The sequence below is a fragment of the Pseudorasbora parva genome, chromosome 1, assembly GCF_024679245.1.
Source record: "Pseudorasbora parva isolate DD20220531a chromosome 1, ASM2467924v1, whole genome shotgun sequence".
NCBI classification, from domain to species: Eukaryota; Metazoa; Chordata; class Actinopteri; order Cypriniformes; family Gobionidae; genus Pseudorasbora; species Pseudorasbora parva.
In genome coordinates, this window is record NC_090172.1 from 38708819 (window position 1) to 38729406 (window position 20588).

Here is a 20588-nt window from a genome sequence, read left to right on the forward strand (position 1 = left end):
TTGAAAAATATTTAGAATTTGTGTCCATATAAAGCCATTGTAGTCCAAAACAACACTGAACCCCCTTGACTTTCACTGCATGCAAAAAAAAAGACATCCGAATATAGGTTTGCAATGACTACTTGTGAGCAAATGGCAATTTACATTTTTTAAATAGATCTTGTTCTGTCTCTTTATACATCACATCACTTGTCTTACTGACAACTAAGTATCTTTGTTTTAATTATTTTTTATTATTTGTATTATTTAGTTTGATAAGCACCTTCTAAACCAAGTGTTCTGGTTGCGGGCCAGCTGAGAGTGTTGGCTAGCTCTCTGATTAGCAGTGAGCTTTACAGCCAAGCAGAATAGGTAATCTCATCAGCGAGGCTTTTTCAACTGATAAACGCCAACTGTGGCTTTCTTTCAACCTCCCATGCTGGGGCTCGTCTGCACGAACCCCCCCTGACAGAATCCTGCCAAATACATTAATACCTGTTACACTGCAGGAAAGGGGGCAAGTCTCAGCCCAAGCTCAAATAATCGATTGACCTCATTTTCAGTGAAGGCGCCATTTCCAGTCTGAGAAGTAATTCTCTGGCTGAGATTGCCAGAGCCATCTGGGCAAGATAGGTGTAGCATGGCATGATTTCACCTGCCTGCCAAACACAGAGCAAAGGGGCCACAGTACAACATTGTGCTACAGAACACAGGAGAGATTTCAACACAAGCTCATTTCATTCTGATTACCATTCAGGTAAGCCCTGACGGTCACAAAACAAAACCAGTGCTCTTAAAGGTTTTTGTTGTTTTCAGGCTAACAGCACTATTACATACAATAACTGGGTTTGACTTGCCATTAAAGGGATACAATCACCCCAAAATTGTAATTGTAATGATAAAATAAATGTATTTGCATACAATGAAAGTGAATGGGTCCTCTTTTTGACCTAAATGAATTTCATTGTATGAACTTTCTTCTTAACTTGTTTGACAGAAGACATACATGTTTGGAAAAACATGAGGGAGAGTAAATGAAAGTTTACATTTTTGCGTGAACTGTGCCTTTAAAGAATAAAGAAAAACAACAGTGTGTTTCTAAGTAGCTATTACTGAGAACATCTCAGTGTTTTTATGTGTTGCTGTTGTTCACCCTTAGAGCAGCACTTCAGATTTTGTATGGATCTGATTTATTAGCTTGTCAGTGTAAGCATTGTTGGAGAAGGCAATCAAAAAGCACTTACCTAACCCCAACTAAAATGAACACTTTTTCACTAGCTAATTTCTGCTACTCCCATGCAGGGGTTGGCAACTTGTTTGATGAGGCATAAAATGATGATAAATGAATTTATTGCTCCACTGATCATCAAACAGTGGTAGTACTTATTTTCCGATAACACATTGCACATATCTGTCGTCATTCTCGGATGGGCAGTGGGTCTAGTTTTTACCCCCCTTAACCTATCTGACCCCAGGTCAGCATGCGTGGAACTGAGCCTGCGCCAGTGGAGAAGCAAGACAAAGGACAGTTTAATAGGAGGTTAAACTGGAAACAGGAGTGAACTCCTTGCTTTGAGGGACACATGCTCTCAACTTTCAGTCTCTGATCAGTGTGTGGGAAAAGACAGAAGTAATCAGATATCCACCCCTCTTTCTTTCTCACTTATCTTCACCCTCGTTCTTTTTTCTGCCAACCACCCCCATCCCCAAAAGACAAGGAGGCAAAATGTCACCACAAAATCCAAGAGAAGTCAACAAAACAAAACCCCCAAACAAACAAAATGCCATGTTGTGAAATTAAAAGGGGATATTATAAGAAATGTTCCATTAGCCTATTTACTCAATCAGCCAGAAACCCAACAATGATTAATGACCTTCAAGGGGTATGTAAAGGGTCGCCATGGGGTCAAAAGCATTTGGGCATATTCCTTAAATATTCGCTTCACCCTTCCTGACCTGCGTTATCAACTCTTCCACAAATCAGAGCTGGTGTTATACTAATATAATGTTAATAATAATAATAATAATAATAATAATAATAATAATAATAATAATAATAATAATAATAATAAAATTCCAAAGCTCAAGGGCACGCACGCACGCACACACACACACCTCATGTTTTCCTTCTACCAAGGCACAAAAGAATGCATTGGCACATATTTCTCCCGGTCCTCTGGCTCCCCCTTCTTTTTTGTCTCTTATTCTTTCTCTCCCTCTTTTTCTACAAATAAAATGAATTAGATTGGTGCAGCGTTAAACAGCAAATGCAATTACAGAAGCCATTGTATAGAATATGCAAGTATTGCAAGGGTGTAAAATATGATACTGCATAGGGTCAACAAGAAAAGAGTCACAGGAACCAAGACACCGATTATGACGTGCTATTTTCCAAAATCTGTGTCATCAATCTGTCAAGCTGGCAATTACAATGGGATGGTTTAACAGAACAATCAAACAATTTCAACCATGAACTGACAGGAAGAAGCTTCTCCGTAAATCTAATCTACATTGACCTAACTTCACAGACGGTTGAATTCAATGTTAAATGTTACTTACAGCATTTCAAATATGAATTTGCTCCAGAGTCTGGGCCTTTTACTCTGACGCGCTACAAGAGAAAGACGGGCAGAGGATTGTGATCATGATAACCTCATTCACAGTGATGGTGGTGGATATAAAACGCATTTGTCAAGTATGAGAGAGGTGGAGAAAGAGAAAGTTAGGAAGAAGAAAGAAAACATTAAGATTTACTAAGCGCAGACTGATATTGCTTTCATTCTTTCACTTTTATTCACATAGTGACAGAAACCTAATCAGGGGAATCGGAAGAAGCAGACAATTTAAATAAATTGTTAATAAACATCATAATCTGACTAAAGGGGGGTGGCTATTAAAGATTGAATTGTCAGACTGAGACAAAGCGTTAAAAATGATCTTTTTAAGCGAGCTTTATGCTTGAAAATCCATTTCAATTTTCCAAACAGCGAGAATATGAACAGCATTATTTAATGCTGTGCGTCTCTTCTGCTGTAACTGTATCAAAACTCACAGCAACTTCTAATACAATGTAGCTCTCATAGAAGGGTCCAATTCTCTGCTGAAAAATTAGGATGCTGTATTTTAATTTGTAATTTTGATGTCTATAAATTGTAGCTAATTTTTATTATGTAAATACACACAGTATATAATATTTGAGACTATAAATCTTAATCACTATATTTAATTTTGTCTTGATTTAGATTAAAGCCCCAAACACACACACTCACACACAATCCATTACTTCCAGAAATAATGACATCTTTCCCCTGTCCTTGACCTGTGGACTGACTCAGCCCAAATGAAGCTCGTCGTTAGAGTTTCTGCTTGACATTAGTTTATACATCACAAGTATTGACACACACATATAAAAACCCATAGATGTCATACACTTAGAGGGCCTAGTGCCTATGAAGATCTCCATCATAACACATGCGCACAATCCCTATCAGTGGAACAGCTCAATACCGTGCAGGTTTTGCCTGATTTATGGACTGGATTGTCGGGGTAAATCACTGAACATGTATTAGGCTGTGTAATATGCATATGGTGAGTCGGTTTTAGTTTGGGTGCATAATTGCTTTGATGTGGGCTATTAAGACTAAGAGCGCATGATTTTAGTGTCTGCCCTATATTCTTAACAATGATTACGATGATCAATATATATGATTTGTATGTCGCTGGTCATCGATCTGATACAGGAGTCATTGCCCTTCACTGAAGGAGCTTTGGTAATGTCACCTACATTAGAGAAGGATATAGAGACAAGGGACAAGAATACATTCATTTTAACCCTTAGATACAGAAAATGTTCAATTAAAAAGGAAAATTGTAATAGTCTTTTTCAAAAGTAGAATTCCAAAACTTGTTGCCAGAGTAACACATCTGACCACTTCAGGGAACACGATTGTAATGTAAACCAATGGCAATTTACAGGGAAGCAAAGAAAATACACTTAAACTATCACTGCAACTATATCAACTATTACTAAACTATAAAATGATTATTGTATATGATATTGTTTAATTTAAATATTCAAAGTTTCATCACTGTTTTGTTATAAATACTCTAGGGCCCACTGAACAAATATTATTTAATGAACTATAGAGGATAGATGCATTTTCAGTTATGGAAACCCACAAAAAATACATCACTGTTCCCTGAATAAAATATATACACCATTCTGCCAAAAGTATTGAGACAATCAATGAATTTAGGTTTGCCAATGGCCACAATGTATAAAATCAAGCATCTTAGGCATGCAGACTTGCTTCTACAAACATGTGGGGGAAAAATGGGTCACTTTCAGAAGCTCATGGAATTAATAGTGATAGGTCCGTTGATGTGATAGGTTGCCACCTGTGCAATTAGTCTATTCGTGAAATTTCCTCACTACTAAATATTCCATGGTCAACTGTTAGTGGTATTATATCAAAATGGAAGCAATTGGGAACAAAAGCAACTCGTAAGCCACGTAAAAATCAGAATGGGGTCAGAGCATGCTGAGGCGCAAAGGGGACAGACATTCTGCAGCGGCAATAGCGGACTTCCAAACTTCATGTAGCCTTCACATTATCTCAAGAACAGTGCATAGAGAGCTTCATGGAATGGGTTTCCATGGCCGAGCAGCTGCATCCAAGTCTTATATCCCCAAGTGCAATGCAAAGTGTTCGATGCAGTGCTGTAAAGCATGCCACCCCTGGACTCAAGAGCTGTGGAGATGTGTTCTCTGGAGTGACAAATCACACTTCTCTGTCTGGAAATCTGATGGACGAGTCTGGGTCTGCGGCTTCCAGAAGAATGGTACTTATCTGACTGCATTGTGATAAAGTTTTTTTGCTTTACTGCAAGAGTAAAGTTTGGTGGAGGAGGTATTATGGTGTGGGGTTGTTTTTTGGGGGTTGGGCCTGGCCCCTTAGTTTTGCTGAAAGACACTCTTAATGCTTCAGCATACCAATACATTTTGGACAATTTCATGCTCCCATCTTTGTGGGAACAGTTTTGGGATGGGCCCTTCATGTTTTAACATGACTGCGTACCAGTGCACAAAGCAAGATCCATGAAGACATGGACGAGCGAGTTTGGTGTGTAGAATCTTGACTAACCTGCACAGAGTCCTGACCTCAAACCGATAGAATACCTTTGGGATGAGCCAGGCCTTCTTGTCCAACATCAGTGCCTGACCTCAAAAATGTGCCTCTAGAACAATATATATTTAATTGTAATCTTTCTTTAAAAATAGATGCTAATTGGATTGAAATTTCCCTTTTGACATTAATACACTTTTAAATGTGCTTAAACACTTTTGCGGTCACTGCAACTTAACAGAATATGAATGACAACCCAAGTAAGCATCTCAGCATATATGTGCATAAAAAAAAAAAAAATCAGTAGTCAGTTTTTTGCAATTCATGTAAACACTGCCAGTGTTTACAAAGGCCACACACACCGGGATTGTCTGGGTGTCTGTCTCACAAACTATGAGACAGTTTGTTTTTTAATGCAGACGATGTTCAAATCTGTCTGACTCTTGGTGTCTCCCCAAGGGCATCCTTCAAGAAACAACATGTGCAGAGACGTGCATTCAACAGCTTTTCCAATATGATTGCAATCTCTCATGGTAACACTGCAAATAAGTTTGTTTCATACGTAATAAGGCAAAGCATATAACATAAAAAAATATTTTCTCAAGATTTTCTCATGATTACAAAAAACAAAGAAACAAAATTAGATTACTAACAATAGCATTTTTTTTCATCACACTGAATTTTTTTTTTTATGATTTGTTATAACCTAATTAATGCGGTTCAGGTAACAGTATTTGAGTTTCTATTTATGAAATCAATCTCCTTCATTGTATTAACTCAAATAAGTTAAACCAACAATAATTATTTTATAACTCTTTTATAACTATTTTATAACTTAAAAGAAAAAGACAAAATTATAAATTTGCTACAAAAAGCTGCTTAAAAAATGAATACACAATAAAGTTTTGACTTTAAACACATGCATGTGGCTCCTAATCTAAAAGATCAAAACCACCTGGTAAGACTGTGAAGACATATTGTGTGGTTTTCTAAGGCTATACCGCTTGAAGCATGATTAATAAGCTTGGCTGTCAGAATAATTAATATTCAATGAAGCCAGCATGAATGTCTGCAGGATGATGTGGCTTTGGAGGAGATAGGCCTGAACAGGGAAGCCCTCTGGAAAATTCCTTTACATCACACACACTTTTCACATCTGCTGCATGTTTTGATTGTTTCACTGAGTGAGTTTTTGACAGACACAACAAGAATGACACCTCTATGTTCCCTCCCAATCCGACTAGACTTTTACACAGATGAAGAAGAGGATAAGAGAGAGCAACGTCTCAGAGGAAAAGGCACAAAGTACTCAAACTGTTTTGAAAATACAGGACCATGTAATGTGATCCGGGTTCTTTCGGGTTTTTGCAGGGCTACTTCATAATGATTGCAGGTGGAAAAGGAGATATTTTAATCATCCTATTATATTAACATGTATTACGATTGTATGTGCCATTGTGCATCTCTCGTTTTCTCTCTCTCTATGTTAGACATGGCTGCTGGGGGACCTATTAGCAGCCAATGCTGTGTAATCAATAAGGAACACATCAGAGAAAGGGAAAGAGAGAGAGATTAGTTTAAGCTTACTAGCTTCTTTAGTAAACTCACACTCAGGTCATGACCTGTTAGTTATTCACACCACTCTTATGTTGCTTGGATCAGAGTTGAGGCCCTTTTACGTTCAGAAATTCACTTCACTATGAGCCAACTCCTGCTGCTTCCTATTGCTGTGAGGCAAATAATGGAAGTTTGTTAACAATACAAATGTTTCTTTTTTTTATTCCTACAAACGTAATATCTAAAAAGATCTTATGTGGTCCTGTTGGTGATCTCAAAACAGTGAAAATATGCGACACCATTATAACATATTTGTTCATTTGTGTATATTTCAGTTGTAAAGTCTGTTTGTTTGCATGTAAGATAATGCTCTACAGAGCGCTTTAAATTAAGGATAACTTAATATTGATTTATAAGCCATTCTGGGCTTTGTTTACAAAAAGCAAAGTAAATCCAAGTAGATAATAAAAACCATTGGCATCAATGGTCTCTATAATCTACTACGATGCTTTTGGGAAATGCAGCCCTGATGGATTCAGTGAGTTAATTTAGTGAAGGATTCATCAAGCTGATTCAAATGGTAACTCCAAAACATTAGGGCTTATCTCCTAAATCCTTTTGAATAAATAAAAAGAGTAATTTGTTCATGAACCAGACTACATTTCTGAATTAAACAGAGAATCAATATTTTTTTACGCAGTCCTGATAATGACAGAATCAATTATATATTTATTTATTTATTTATTTTTTACCATTTTTACAAAGCAACAATCTCTCTTTCATACACGCACGCATGTACGCACGCACGCACACATACACACACTCACCTGTGTTTCGACTTGTCAACAGTCTCAAGTTCCACCCAGTCCTAACATTAAGCAGACTGATTTCTGTCTGCAGGGCAGGTCAAAGTTTGAGTGAATTCCACTGTCCCAGTGTTTATGTGTAAACTTTTCAAAGGCTGAAAACAAGGCAGAGACACCTCACACCACAGTAGCACTCTGCCATTACCAACTCCAACACAAACCAGACAATTAAAGCAGACTGATACAGTCTGGGCCGCTCCAGAGACGTTGTCTGTGGTAAGAAAGGAGGGAGAGGAAGAGTGTAACCTTTCAAATTTGGGCAATTGTACGACAGAACACTAGATACCCGTCTGGTGCCCACGGCTTCCCCCTCCCGCTGATAAATTCCAGCTTAAAAACCCTGCCAATCATTACAGTGAATGTGGTTCTCTCCAGGCTTATGCTGGAAACACTGCGGCTCTGTCAACCCCTACATTAACCCAAACAGTATCTGCCTGCTGATCGTTTGCATGTTTGATTGCTGCTGGTTCTCATGTCGTTGGTGAAGGCATATATTAAAAAAACTACAAAAAAAGTTGGAGAAGAGTATAATCAGACATCGAACCGCAGTCTGGGAACACTACCACAGGAAATTGCCAGAGAGGACAGGCCTACTATGATGCCGATACCCAGCTGAATTAAACATCAATATATTATATTTTAAAAGAGTGTCTGTGTTTGTAAATTGCCCGTGTGGTACCAATCCATCAACGATATTAGCGTTTAGGCGGCACCATGGGAAAAGATTCCCAGGTATTGAGCTGCTGCCATTGGCCTAATCCTCCAAAATATCCTTTTACAACAGACTGACTGTCTGTCAAATGGTGGCTTTCCATGTATGTGTTCACCACAGACTGAAAAGAAACCAAAGTACAATTTTTCAATTGGCAACCTCATTATCGCTGATTCCCCTGACTAGCCTCCACAGAGCGGGACAGAATACAAACGCTTTCCTAGCATACACTGCAGTGAAATTGTACACGGCAGAGTTTCGTTCACACCCAAAGCCACGGTGACAGACACAGTACAAAGCCACAGCACTCATAGAATCCACCCAGTAAAAAATGCATGCAGTGTATAAAATATGCATACCATCCTATGTCACTGTCTGCCACCGCCGCACATGCGTGCCACGCTCGCAAGGAGTATCATCCATGCTCCTGCCCTCCTTCTCCCTATTTCCTGCCTTTAATGTGTGTTGACATAACAGAAACGGCTGTGGAAATAATTAAATGGAGGCTATTGTAAATCTATTCAGTCGGGACCTCACTACACCACTCATTTGCTTTACTCAAGCGACTACAATGAGAATAGCAATAAAAAGCACTTGCAAAAAAGGGAGAGACACCGCACACCAAGCAATATTGTTTAAGAATTTAACGCCCCAAATATCTTCGGGAAATAGGAGTGTTTTGCTATGGATGCAGCCTAATCGCTTAAGTCATGGTGGTTTGAGGGGGAATGTTTTCATGTTTTAAGAGGCTTGGTTCCACTTTCCTCCACCACAGAAATCATTCTACACAGGAGCTTCTTTCCCTCTCGCTCTCTCTTTCTCTCTCCATGGAGGCATGGATGAGCATATGAATAAAATATAGTGTTCCTCAAAATATGTACAAAATGAATTTAAATCAGTATAAACATTATTTGGAGTAATATTTTTTATGGTCAAAATACAGTTAAAACTATAATATTGTTACAATATTATTACTATTTAAAATATTAAAATGTAATTTATTCCTGTGATGGCAAGGCAAAATTTTCAGCATCATTACTCGAGTCTTCAGTGTCACACAATCCTTCAGAAATAAATTTAATATGCTTTTTTTTTTTTTTTTTTTTTTTTAAACCAATGTTGAAAGTTGGGCTTTTTATGGAATTTGATTTGTGGAAACAAATTTTTTATTTTATTTTATTTTATGTTATTTTATGACTTGTTTTTGTTTTTTGTGAAGGGTGATGTCCTTTACTGTCGAAGGTCTTAACTGTCACTTTTGATCAATTTATCAACTGAATAAAATGATCAATTTCTTTAAAAAAAAATAATTAAAAAAATTATATATATATATATATATATATATATATATATATATATATATATATATATATATATATATATATATATATATATATATATATATATATATAAATAATCTTACTGACCTCCATATTTTGCCTGGTAGTGTATATTTACAGCAATCTCAACTTCAATTGAAAAAAAAAAAAAAATGAAGTGTAAAAATGAATTTGCTTTAATTAATTTGTTTGTTTGAGCAGTCTGACTATAGCAACAATAGCATTGGTGCAGAACTACCAGAAAGTGGCAGATGGGGTTGTCTTTAAAAGTTAGTATTTTTGCATTTGTCTTTGATGAAGCTACAGGGGTGGACATTTTACATATCAAAAATATTTATTTTTGGAGTTTATGGAGCAAATGCACAGGCAGAGGCCAGTCTCATTAACATGTACAATCACATTACTGTATCAAGGTCTGTTAGTTTGACCTCACAAAAAAAAAGACTGGTACAATTTCGACTGGGCTAGAGTATTTAAAAAGGACAAATTATTTTTATAGTCTGACTGAAATGGAACATTGTAGGTGCATATAAACATTTATGGGCTGTTGAGATAAGACCTTCATTTGCACACAAAGGGCTGTGCTGTTATATAACAGGAGTTGATGTGCTATCAGGGACTCAGTGAGATGAAAGGTGGATCAGTAAGTATCAGTTACTGAGGCAGTCAAAGTTTAGCCTTGCAGTTAAAGGCAACACCGTAATCCCCCTTAAATCTCTCTTATACTGTACTCACAATATCTCTTAAGTGTGTGCGATGGGAGCCTTAGACTTGCCCACCACCCTGTGGCCATATGGGTCTGCTGCCCTGCCTCTCAGGTATCTGCTTCAAGTGTGTGTTACCTGCAGAGCAGGTGTGTGTTACAGAGCAACGTGGCAACAGGTGGCACTAGCAAAGTGTCTGGACTGACTGGCTCCAGAGACTTTGTGATGGTGCCGGAAAAGTTTACCTCGGCCTTGTTCGAAGGAGCGCTACACAATAAGAGCTGTCACGAGGCATGTAATGTGTGGTTGAAAGTCGGAGTCTATTCAGGGTTTTTTTTTTTTTGGTTCGGAGCGCTGAAGCCTAAACCTTGATTCTGTTTCATGTGAGCTTTCACAAGTGCCAAATTTTTAACAGCCACTTAAATTGCCACAAGAGTTAGTTTTGTTTTACTTGTGACATCCACCCTTTCACGCTATCCCAAAGCTCTAAACTCACACCCCACCCTTCTCCCCGCCTCGTTCTTTCTCTCTCACACACACACTCTGGAACTTTCATTATGTAAAATGGATAAAAATACAAACGCACGCTGTGAATTTATGGTTCTCTCTTAGCTGCCATGAAAAATATGAACGTTTTCAGGCTGCGCTCTGAAACCGGAGTAAGAAAACAGACCAGACCACAGAGTTTACACACACACCACAACAGCACAGGGCTCTCAGCAAGATCACTCAAAACACACAGAAACACACACTAAAAAGCATAGCGCTTGCAGAAAGATTTGCTCTAAAATGCACACACGGACTGTAGATAGCAACATAAATACATAACATAATGCAATTGCACAGAGACCGTGGTTAGATTGTAAAACCACACACACACACACACACACACACACACACACACACACACACACACACACACACACACACGTCTCTTTTATACTTCATGACTTTCCCCCAATACTATTCACAAGTTTTAGATAGCATCAAACCTGGAGCACTTAAGTCTTGCCTCAAACCATTACTGGGCTTTTCTAAAGGTTTACGTTATGCCATTTAAGTTCATTCAGCAGGGCTTTATCCTACTCTAACTTATTTTCCCTCTCTCCATAATGACAAGTTCTCTTCAGGGAGGAGAGCTATTTGTTTCTCTGAATATAATCTAGCGCTTCAGCTCTCTACATGAGACCAGCATCATGTAGCTACATGGTGACTCAGCTTGGTAAATCTGTCATTACCAAGCTAATGCTATGCTAATGTGCTCAAAGTGTCTGGCTTTAAAGGCGTACTCTGCCAGTTGTGCTGTGACCCCAGGGAAGATGCTACAGAGAACGCAAAGCCCTAGTGGGTCCAAACTCGTAGCAATTTTTGATTTTGAAAGTGGGAATTGGACTAGCATTGATAGTATTTTAATAATAACACTTTCTCAATACTTGAGGAACAAATGTAATGCAATATAGAAAACGTCTAGCCGCTTAAGTTAATTTAGCAGTTTTAAAATACTCGAAGTTCAAATATTTAAAAAATTAATTAATAGCAACATTTAGCTTCTGAGGGATTCAGGTTTGTTCCTTTCTCAGCAGGTTTGGGCAAAATTCAGATTTTTTTATTGAATTGGAATTTACAGAATTTAAAACCAAAAGAAAGTCAACAGTTAAAGCACTCTGGGGAGAGAATTAATGTATTAAATATGACAAAATATATACAGATATAAATATAAAATATAAGCAAATTCTAAATGTTGCATTTCAAACGCTGATTATTATGGCCTACAAACACCAAGGCTTTTTAAATTTTCTTTTTTTCTCTTTTCAAAACCTTTGGTTTTCTAGTAAAGGCAATAATTTATTTGAATTAAAGTTCATTTAATTTTTATTTTACTACTTTACAATAAAATTTTAATTGCAATTCTGCATGATCACTATTTGTAACCTCATTTCGAGTTCAGGGATTCAATTTAACAAGCATTCTCAATTCAATTCTGAACGGTGCACAACCCCATTTGTTAGTTTCTATCAATTCCATAGAATACTGATATGCATGCAAAATTACTTACACTGATGCTGTATTGATCAGTTTTATTGCTCATACAAATCACTATTTATGGGTTAAAATTTAGAATGGACACCTGCGCATGATTGGGAAGATGTGACCTTTGACACCAAATGCTGAACATACAAATCATACCGTTTCTCAATTACATTGGCAAGTCAATCTACAAATACAACAAACTACTCAATATGTTTGTGCTATCTTGAATCTATTGAGATAGCAAAGCAGCATTCTTATCCTTAGACAAGTTGACAGTTCAAATACTTTGTGGGTCTTAACATAAAATAACACATCCTTCCACACAATGCTTCTAATTCAGATAGAGACAGTCAAAATGATAAAACATGCCCTTGCTCCACACCTGTCTATAGCCTTTTACAGATCCAAACAATTGTGACTTAAACTCACACATAAAGCATCCAGGATGCGTTTTAGAGGAATCCCTCCAGGTCATGCAGCAGACATTAGGCTCTGATTGCATTGACTGGAGAACTATACTGCTAGTGTGTGAGAAGACTTAAGTGTACATGTCAGACGCTTAGTAATTATACAGGAAGTAGACTCGCATTCAGTGGTGAATGTGTTTATATTCAAGAGGGATTTAGAGAACATGAGCTTGTCAGTTATCTCAGCTGGTTTACTCTTATGAATGACCAACACCCAACATTTCTTCTCCATCTCACCCATATACGCCTTTCATCCAGGCCTTTTATGATCGCTTCCAAGGGGGAAAAATCTATGACAGTTTGATTGATTCTTGAAATTGATTGATAAGTCATCCTACACGTTTACCTGTGGGCTATGGCACATAGGCTGTCCTGAGAATAAATCGCCTCATTGAGTTGATGGTGTCCCCACGACAAAGATTTCCAGCTCCTCAGACAAAATGCAAACAAAGTCAAGCTAAAATAATTGTGACTGTGAAATCTTCAAAATGTGTAGCATACTAAAGATAATTACAACAATGATGATGAGGAATTACACTTCTCCTAACATTCATTATTAAAACTGCTGTTTTTGTGTGTGTTTTTGTGCAACATTAATCAAATTCAGGAAAGGTAATGCAAGCAAGAAAGCAAGAAAGAAAGCATGTTCCTCAAGGCTGTGTCTGGATTGCCTTCTTGGGCGAGATAGGAGTCAACATGTTTAGAAACATCAAAGGGGAACCTGATACCTTAAGTATAAGAAGATTAGCACTTGCCATGATCTTGAGCTTAGGCTCCTCCAAGACTCTCAGCATCCTGGCCCAGAAGGGACAATTACCTATGAAATGGCACCAACATCTTCACGTTTATGTAATGAGTTTAAGTCCACATCTTTATAACCTGCATGAGAACATGGACTGTAATTACTATAATAAAGAGAGAAAAAGCAAAGCATATGACACACAAATACAGCAGTCTGTCCAGGGCGCACAAAATAGATTCTGTCACAATTCTGTTCAGTTTTGTTCATAGACTTTCAGTTTGTTTTCGTTTAGTTACGTCATTATTAGTTCATATGTGTCAGCTGTGTGTCTCATTAGTGTTGCTACTTAAAGGGTTAGTTCTCACAGAAATTAAAATGATGTCATTAATTACTTACCCTAATGTCATTCGACACCCGTAAGACCTCTGTTCATCTTCGGAAAAACAAAAGATATTTTTGGTAAAATCCAACGGCTCAGACTGGCCTACATTAACATCAATGTAATTTCCTCTCTCAAGACCCATAAAAGGCACTGAAGATGTCGTTATAAAGCCCATCTCACTACAGGGGTTCTAAAATCATTTTATGAAGTGACGAGATTAGATTTTGTGCGCAAAAAAAAAAATTAAAGCTGCTTTTTGAAAAAAAAAACTTTTTTTGTGATCAAGATTTACAAAAATGATATAATGAGAACGTACAAAATGAATCCATTTTCCAAACTGTGTTTTTGTCTTACCCTGAATTATTATGGTACATTTATAATAAGTGTTTATATTGGGACTATTTCAGGCCAGACTGGTGCGGAGGTGCACGGTCCTTGTGTGACTCGCCATATACATAAACAGAGAGAAGTAGCTCCAGCTACAATGTTCTTCCGCAAGACACGTGCGGTTCTGTTTATTAACCGCTAGAGCGCAAAAAGTTACGGACTGCAGCTTTAAATAACGACTTATATAGTGATGGGCTGATTTCAAAACAAAGTTTCGAAAGTTATTAATCAGTGTATCGATTCATGATTCGGATCGCCAATGTCACGTGATTTCAGCAGTTTGACAGACAATCCGAATCATGAATCGATACGCTGAGGTAATGACATTAGTGTCAATGAAGGCCTGTCTGAGCCATCAGATTTTAACAAAATTATTTTAATTTGTGTTCAGAAGATGAACGGAGGTCTTACGGGGGTTGAACGATACTAGGGTAATAAATTAATGACAGAATTTTCATTTTTGGGTGAACTAACCCTTTAAGTTCTTCCCTTTTCGCTCAGTCTTTGTCTGGTCACCATTGTGTTTAGATGTGTTGCTACCGTTACCTGTCTGCCTGCCTTGAGACTGTTTGTGATTAAACTAAGTTTAGAACTTGATTCATCTTCCTGCATGTACCTGTGACAAGTACAATATGTTTTTGTAATATGATTAATACAATTACTATGATATGGATGTTTATTTGTTTATTTGACATTTCTTTTATATTTGTTTAACAATAAATATTATGAACTAACAATTTTCTTGATTAATTTAAATGTTATGATTTTTCTTTACATTTTGTTGTATTAATTGACATTTAAGTATTATGAATGAACACTAATTTATAAGCAATAATATACTGTATAAATTCACAATGACCTAAAATAATCAGCAACATAGATAATTTTTTTTTTACATCAATAATATAATTAAATTATGTACCATATGCATGTACATGTGTAAAACCCATATGTAATGGCATTTTGTGTGACTATCAAGCCCACCTCCGAGCTGAGTGAGCCACAATGATACGGTGAAACATCCACACAGTGCAGAAGTTTCAGAGATTAAACTCAACACTTGATGACAATCACCCTCATGCATCTGACATGCCTCACCCACAAGCTTCTCAGAAAGACACTCAGTGCAGGTGTGTGCGCGCAAATCCTGTGGGCGACAGCGGTGACACTAATACACTACTCTTGATCTCACCTATTACAGGTGTGAGCAGACAGCAGTTACCTGTGCTGTCTGTCACTCTAGTAGCCTTGCACTCTGAGCCTCTCAATAGGGGTATGAGGAAGAGAATCAAGCCCCGCACCCTAAGACAGCACTCATATCAGTGGTCGTGCAGCTCAGGGAAAGACACTGAAATAGGAACCCTGGAGTGAGCCTGTCTTAGGCTGAGTGCAGCATCGACAGGTCTATACATCACACCCGGAACTGGAACATCAGAACAGAAGCTCACATGCAGACTAAGCCCCATGGAAGTGCAACAGGAAAAGAGAGCGGTGCTTCCTGCCAAGGAAATTGAGTTGGTCACACGGAGAAAAGTAGCAAAGTTTTCCTTGCCATGACACTTTTTTAGAGAGGGCATATATAGCATTTTCTGTCATACTCCTGATAAAGCGTCTGAAAGTTTTGTCCAGTGCACAAAAACGATAGGCAGCATAGAACAGAAAATATTGTTTCGCTAGTAAAGTGGTATTTTTGTATATGATTAAGTTTAAAGGGTTAGTTCACCCAAAAATAAAAATACTGTCAATAATTACTTGCCCTAATGTCGTTCGACACCCGTAAGACCTCTGTTCATCTTCGGAACACAAATGAAGATATTTTTGTTGAAATCCGATGCCTCAGACAGGCCTTCAGTGAAATCAATGTCATTTCCTCTCTCAAGACCCATAAAAGGCACTAAAGACATCATTACAAAGTCCATCTCACTACAGTGGTTCTACAATATTTTATGAAGCGACGAGAATAGTTTAAATTTAAATAACAACTTATATAGTGATGGGCCGATTTCAAAACAAAGTTTCGAACCGTTATGAATCAGCTTATCGATTTAGAATTCAAATCGCCAATGGCACGTGATTTCAGCAGTTTGGCAGTTTGACATGCGATCCGAATCATGAATCAATATACGGTGATTCATAACGGTTTGAAACTTTGTTTTGAAAACAACCCATCACTATACAAGTCGTTATTTTGTTTTTTGTTTTTTTGCGCACAAAATACTATTCTAGCCGCTTCATAAAATTATTGTAGAACCACTGTACTGAGATGGGCTTTGCAATGACATCTTTAGTGCCTTTTATCAATCCGTTCTCACTCCCAAGGCGTCAAAATCCGAAGCATGGTCAAGTGCCTTCCGCGATACAATGAAGACACTAAAGGTGCTCCTTGGCGTCATTTTTCGACGCGCTGGGTGCTCCATTCATTTCAGTGAGAAACATTTGCCGTCATACACATACCATAGACCGACACAGATGCATTTAATTTTTTCCGTTTGTAAAAGCAAACATGATTTTATTATTTTTTTAGTTTTAATTAATTCATTAATTTTCAGCCCCTTTTTGTGATATGCCTTTTGTTGCTATGTAACCTCCTTGTGGACCTTGTCTGTATGTGCATATGATTTGTCATTCAGGTGTTTCTAATCAATATCTATAAAAGAGTAAATTGTTTGATTGTAATACAAACCCAGAAGAAGGCTGTTTGGGCCGCTACGCGTGGGTTGTTTTTTTTCCGCCATGTCTTTTATACTTTCTATCATGAAATAGCCAGTTTAATAAAGGCTTTTTATAATTTTCTAAAGAAGAGTGCCTTGGATTTCCTTCTACTATATTATACTGAATTCCCGACCCCAAAGAGCACCTTCAAATAATCCTTTTCTAACTCCTTGCACCCAGGACACTTTTTTTCTTCCATGATTTTATTAATATTTAAAGGCTACTTTTATATTTTGGAGCAACTAACCAAACTCCTACCCTAAACCTACCCACATCTAAACAATATAAAACACATAACAGGCAAATAAATGTACAGTCACAAGTATTTATTCATCATCTCATTCAAATAATTCAAAAGACTCTTGAGCATGACGCAATCGGTCACAAGACGAGCCAATGACATTTTACAATCAATGCTGACGTAATGACGCAATTGGTCACAAGACATACGAGAGCCAATGCAAATTCACTATGAAATCTGATGTAACGGGCGGCAATATTTGAAATTTAATGTGTTCATGATCTTCGCCGGATGGAGATGCTGATCGCTTTTGGGGAGTTTCTTCATACAAATCAATCGTTTGGCCTCAGAAAACTTGGATTATTTAACTTTTTTGAATAACTCGTGGATGCAGTCATATGTTATATCCTGAGTTTTATATCATGTTAACACAAATGGGTAGGTTTAGGGATGGGGTGGGGTTGGGTTACATGTTAAAACGTGTCTAAATAGCGTAAATAAAATAAATGTAAATTAAATTATGTTTGCTGATTAAATTGAGAATCACACTCCAACATGTCATAATGGCAAAATTATAAACCAATAAAATTTCACCATGACGATAACATTCCCGTACCCAGTGCGTATGTGCATGACGCCAAATCTTTCTCATTGAAATGAATGGAGCACCCAGCGCGTTGAAAAATGACGCCAAGGGGCACCTTTAGCGTCTTCATTGTGACGCAGAAGGCACTTGACCATGCTTCGGATTTTGATGCCTTGGGAATGAGAATGGGTTGATTTTATCCACTTAAACTCAGGGTCACTGTACAGGGTCGAGAAAGACATTGTGATGTATATACTTTCAATTTTTTTAAATGTCTGTGTAGGAGCTATGATGTCATATGTGGTACCATTTAAAAGTTTAGAGTCTCTACTTTCTACTTTTTGGAGAAATGCATCACTTTGGGATTTGTTTTAGACCAAGTAATGTATATTTACACTAAATTACTCTGCATGTTACCCATTCCGCCTGGATTTGGCCTACCCAAATTGAAAAGCCTCGCATACAGTGGTCTAAGTTCAAAATGTTGGTGTCATTTTACAGGAACCCTTTGAAGTTACATAAAACACTGCTAAACGCGATACATATGTAAGTATATGTTGTCTAAGCTGTTATAACTGTGGTGGAGGGGGGTAGCAGGGTTTGGGGAGGGGGAAAAGGGGGGTCATCCCTTCAGACCAATTTGAATAAATCTGGCATACAACATGACACAGACAAACTTATTTTTTCCCACTATTTTCTGAAATTTAGTGGAAACAGCCCAAACTGTCTGCAGGGTTCTAGAGCTCACAGGGCCTGAGTTACACACTTTCAAAAATTAATTTATAAAAAAAAAAAAAAAAAAAAAACAAACAAGGCGCCTACTTTTTTGGGGATTATAACAGCTTAGAAACCATATACTTACATTTTTATGGCTCCTGTAAAATAACAACAACATTTTGAACTTAGACCACTGTATGCGTGTATGGGAGGCCTTTCAATTTGGGTAGGCCAAATCCAGGTGTAAATCCCAAAAAAATGGTCTTGGAATTTAAGCGGTTTTGGGTCGTGAGAGAGGAAATGACACTGATGTCAATTTAGGCCTGTCTGAGCCATCGGATTTTAACAAAAATATCTTAATTTGTGTTCCAAAGATGAACAGAATTCTTACGGGTGTCGAACGACATTAGGGTAAGTAATTAATGACAGAATTTTCATTTTTGGGTGAACTAACCCTTTATTGCTAATATAGGAATAATATAGGACAAATACGAATTATCATAAATATTAAAGAACTGCAATACAATACAATTTTGAAGAAACCTTTTGGCTTTTCTGAGGTGATTACATTAAAATAAAAGCTATTGTTAAATGACCAAGGAATTAATAAAAGTATCTTGCCGTTTCAAAAACACTTCTCCACATCAAAGGCAAGTCGTTCTACATTTAGAAAGCAAAAAGTTTTGACATGTTGTGAACAATTAGTGACAAAAACAGAAAAGGCTGGACTGTTTTTTTGCGAGTCCCTCAGCCCTACTGCGTTCTGATCTCTCTCTCTCATTTGATCTCTCTCAGGAGTCGCACTACCACAGACTCATCTCTACTCTGACCTGGAACAAGAGTGAGTGTTTGATCATTGCTGTACCACTTTCATTCTGTCATAAAGACGAACTCTGAATGCTCAATATTAAACAGCCATAAAATATTTTAAAAGAAAACACACACAAGTGAAAATTCATTATACATCAAGTGCTCCAGCTGACATAAACCATTCAGAAAGTAAACCAATCTTCCCATAGCAGAGTGGAAATGAGGGCAACCTCACACACATTGTAAATGCACAGATCTGGATGTGTGACTGTGTATCTGCGTGATAAGTTGCGTGTATCTAATGTCTCAGAATGGTAACATATCATTATCCTTAGTGTGCTAAAGAAGGCTTTGGAACTGGAAAAATAATCTTGCTGTTAATTCGGTAACTCTTTTAGAAGCCAAAAGGAAGGAGACAACCAGACACTCAGAGGGAGTCAGGAAGGAACATGGACTAATTATATTGGTCAATATGTCTTTAGGAAAAGGGCTTGGATGTCAGTATGTGAGTGTGTGCAATATGCTGCATTTGAAAGCAGTGGTTTTTGTGTGTATATCCCAGGATATCCAGACACCACATTAAGTTAAACAAAATTCACATTAAGTCATTTGTTTGCTGGACAAACAAATTTAGAGTTTTGTGGCTTAGCAGGGCTTACATGAACCTCTCATCCTTCATCTGAAACGGACGGTGCTGGTCTTGTCATTAGACGGCAGTGTAAGAGATCTCTTCTGAAACTCTAGAGGAGACACATGTGAGATTACTAGGGCCTTTTAAACAAGATGACTTAAGCAAAAGTCGCCATTTGCTGTCCATTTAGTGCTCATGTACATGTTTGTGTGAGTCATTATGCATTCAAATGTCTATATTTGTCTGCGGTTTTTACTTCATACACAGTCATATAGATCCTCACTGGCTCCTCTCTCATCTGGCACGTGTGAAGTGATTATGACACTTCAGATCTCGTTTCTCTAAAGTTACGGATGGGACTTGGGACAGTGTCAGGTTTTAGTGTGTAGAGGAATCAGCATCAATGTGTTTGTGTGGGTGAAGGAGAATTCAGTGCTGAGCTTGCGTTGTGTTGGCACGACAGTGAGGTGCGTCACACAAGATCCTTGGAAAGGCACAGAACATTGCCTCGGAGAAAAGGGGCAAACACCAGTGGCACAATAAATAACGCCCCACATTTTAAACTGTATTTCCCCCTCTCATTTTCTTTTAGTGTCAG

The 20588-nt window shown here is 37.7% G+C and overlaps 1 long non-coding RNA gene across 1 annotated transcript in view; it reads right to left on the reverse strand.

Annotated features, from left to right (window-relative positions):
- Positions 1 to 20588, reverse strand: part of LOC137071977 (uncharacterized) — a 91838-nt gene that overhangs the window by 22564 nt on the left and 48686 nt on the right. The window contains exons 4-5 of the long non-coding RNA XR_010904568.1: positions 13538 to 13661; positions 13129 to 13212 (exon numbers count right to left, since the gene is read on the reverse strand). This is a non-coding gene — a long non-coding RNA (uncharacterized lncRNA). The remainder of the gene's footprint in view (positions 1 to 13128; positions 13213 to 13537; positions 13662 to 20588) is intronic.